Source organism: Panthera onca, chromosome A2, assembly GCF_046562875.1.
Source record: "Panthera onca isolate mPanOnc1 chromosome A2, mPanOnc1 haplotype 2, whole genome shotgun sequence".
In the NCBI taxonomy this organism is placed as follows: Eukaryota; Metazoa; Chordata; class Mammalia; order Carnivora; family Felidae; genus Panthera; species Panthera onca.
The window spans coordinates 120427314-120430852 of record NC_138340.1 but is presented as its reverse complement, the minus strand read 5'-3'; the positions used below and the strand labels follow the sequence as shown (position 1 = coordinate 120430852).

At 42.8% G+C, this 3539-nt stretch overlaps 1 pseudogene; it reads left to right on the top strand.

The window, feature by feature from the left end:
* Positions 1-2124: 2124 nt before the first annotated feature.
* On the top strand, positions 2125-2967 carry LOC132676812 (large ribosomal subunit protein uL6-like; annotated as a pseudogene).
* The last annotated feature ends 572 nt before the right edge of the window (positions 2968-3539 follow it).

Below are 3539 nucleotides of genomic sequence, written 5' to 3'. Positions count from 1 at the left end.
GGAACTTGGAAAGGCTAGAGCCCTGGAGTTTGGGGCCTTCATTTTCAGCCATGTGTACAGAAAGCAGGAAAGCGAGGGGGTGGAGTAAGTTTTGCCACGAATCAGAGATGTTGAGAGAAGCAGACCATAGTCATGCAGTCCTTTGATAAAGGATGACCCTCCCTATGGCCTCTCCCCAAATCCTGACCATGTTCTCTCTGTAAGACCTTGTACCTAATGCTGCCTCTCAAGCCTCAACCCTTCATTATCTCTCAATCTAATTAGCCTCGTGGCCAATGCCTGTTACATGTTCCTCTCAGGGCCTTGGCATTTTTTTTTTTTTTCCAATATACCCACAGAGTATAAAATTTTAATATATTATTTGATCAGAGACAAGAGAACTAGCAATCTGTGGCACACTATCTTAGGACTTGTCAAAATCAAGGGTGATTCTTTCCATCACAAAGAGACGGAAGTTTCAGGACATCAAGAGACAAAAAAGCAGCCAAAGGATTTTGCTGTCCCTTTATTTCCCGTGAAATACAACCCTAAGCAGTGTTCATATTTTCCCCACACTGCTTCCTGTCCTCTGCCAAAGGAGGGACTTGATCCAATGTCCCAGCTGTTCTGGGGCCTGCGCTGGGATGGCCGGGTTGGAAGGGGGGGGACACACAGGTTTTACTCTCATGCCAGCTACGCCTGGGGCCTCTGTGTGGGCAATCAAGGGACCTTCCCTCGGGCAGAAGCCTGTGGAAACATCCAGTCTGACGCCTCTCGTTTGGCACAATGAAGGGCAAATATCTCTCCATTATCTACTGGAAAATGAATGAGCAAACACAATCTCTAAATCAAGGGACTTAAACAGGAGATCATATTTCCTATTCCCTAGGTGTTAGTAATATTCTGCAAAAAGGTCATGGGTCTTGGTAACTATGTTAAGAACTATGGTCACAGTTTATTAACCTCTTATGTTCTTTGGAGAAAAAGAAAATCAGAATATAAGGTGTTTGGGCCAATATAACACAAACCTAGGCATGCCAAGCTCTGTGTGGGAGTTTTACAGGTACCTTATTTAAATGTCACAGTAGTTCTATAGTATGACCACATCACTATGAATTGTCTAAGAAGTTTGAGTGGGTGCCTCAAAGGCCACACAACCGGTAAGTAGAAAGGCTTTTAAGTGAAAAATCTGGTTAAAAAAAAAAGGTCACATAGCTGGAATGTGGTCTTGAATTTACCTTACTCTTAAACCCATCCTTATTCCATTGCACTCCAATGCAATATTTCCCAAATTTGTCTGGTAAGACTCCTCAGTGTGAGTGCTTGTTAAAACTCCACTCTCTCGCTCTCTGCCCCTCCCCCACTCACTCTCTGTCTCTCTCCTTCAAAAAATAAACATTAATTTTTTTTTTTTTTTTAAAGGCGTGCCTGGGTGGCTCAGTCAGTTGAGCATCTGACTTTGGCTCAGGTCGTGATCTCGTGGTTCATGGGTTCGAGCCCCGAGTCGGGCTCTGTGCTGACAACTCAGAGCCTGGGGCCTGCTTTGGATTCTGTGTCTCTCTCTCCCTTTACCCCTCCCCCACTCTCTCTCTCTCTCTCTCTCTCTCTCTCCTTCAAAAATAAATAAACATTTAAAAAAAACAATTAAAAAAGAGAAAAAAAATCTCCACTCCTGGGTCCAATCCTGCTGCAGATCGAATAAGCCAGAGTCTCCTAGAAATGGGGACAGGAATTCACCCTAAGTGAATCTTACCTAGCAAGTTAGGTAAACACTGCTAAAATGCCTTAATCTCTTTTTAACCTAGTAATTCTTGGCACGGTGTGTCGAAAAATGTCTTCTCTTTTTAATAAGCTTGTTATTTTGGAATAACTTTAGATATGCCTGGAAGTTATAAAGGTGATAAAGAGCGAGCCCATATACTTCCTCCCATCTATTTCCACCTAATGTGAAGATCTTACACAACCATGGTCCATTTGTCAAAACAAAGAAACTAACACTGACAAATTACTGTTGACTGTGTTAGGAATCACTTGTCTTGGACATGGAAGGAAAGGAAAGACAGGCCAGCCCAGAGTCCCTTTTTTTTTTCCTATTCCTCAGGGAGCTGAAGGCACACAGCGTTGGTAGGAGGTGCGTGATTAAGAAGCAAGTTGAGTTTAGCTCTTTGCTGTATCTATTGCAAGAAATGAAGACCCTTCTCAGCAATCAGACTGTTGACCTTCCAGAAAATGTCAACAGCACTCTGAAGGGACCCATGATTACTGTGAAGGGCCCCCGAAGAACCCTGTGGAGGGTTCCTCAGTAGAAGTCAGTCTCCTCGGAAAGAAAAGAAGAGGCTCTGAGTTGACAAATGGTGGGAAATGGAAAAGAACTGTCTACTGTTCTCACTATCTGTGGTCACCTACAGGCCATGGTCAAGGACTCTACACTGGGCTTCCTTTACCAGATGAGGTCTGTGTATGCTCGTCTCCCTGTTAATGTCATTACTCAGGAGAATGGTTCTCTTGTTGAAATCCAGAATTTCTTGGGTAAAATTCGGGGCGTCTGGGTGCCTCAGTTTGTTAAGCATCAGACTTTGGCTCAGGTCATGATCTCAGGGTTTGTGAGTCTGAGCCTCTCGTGGGGCTCTCTGCTGTCAGCACAAAGCCTGCTTGGGATCCGCTGTCCTGGCTCTCTCTCTCTCTGCCCCTCCCCCACTCACGCTTGCAGTGCTCTCTTTTTCTCCCTCAAAAATAAACATTAAAAAAATACATCCACAGGCCTCGCTGAGGCCAGGTGTTGTTTGTTCAGCATCTCAAGCCCAGACAGATGAGTTAATTCTTGAAGGAAATGACATTGAAACTGTAGCAAACTCAGCTGCTTTGATTCAGCAAGCCACAACAGTGAAAAACAAGGAAAATTTGGGGATGGTTTGTATGTTTCTGAAAAAGGAACAGTTCAGCAGACCGATGGATAAGATCTAAGTTGTCCAGCTACAGAAATAACAAGATGCCAGATGAGTTTTCAGACTTATTTGTGATATTTTAAAGATGCAATAAAAGCTGTATTGATTTGGAGCTTTTTCTTAAACCAATAAAAAAAAAAAAAAAAGAAGAAGCAAACTGAGTTTATTTCCCACAGGATTTACACTGTTCTGGTAAGAACAAAATACATATGCATGCACAGGCTATGAAATGCAAATTATGTAACTTTGGTGACTTCATAGATGAGTTAAATACACTTCGTTTTTATTTTATTTATTTATTATTTTATATTCTAGAGTTCTTTTTTTTTTTCTAATGCTTATTTATTTATTTTTGAGAGACAGACAGAGAGAGAGAGAGAGAGATGCAAGGGGAGGGACAGAGAGAGAGAGGGAGACAGGGAATCCCAAGCAGGCTCTGCACTGTCAGCATGGAGGCTGATATGGGACTTGAACCCACGAACCGTGAGATCAAGACCTGAGCTGAAATCAGGAGTCAGAGGCTTAACCGACTGAGCCACCCAGGTGCCCTGAGTTAAATACGCTTCTATTTGCCTTTAGAACTGGCATTGCAAAATTCACACTAACAACTAAAAA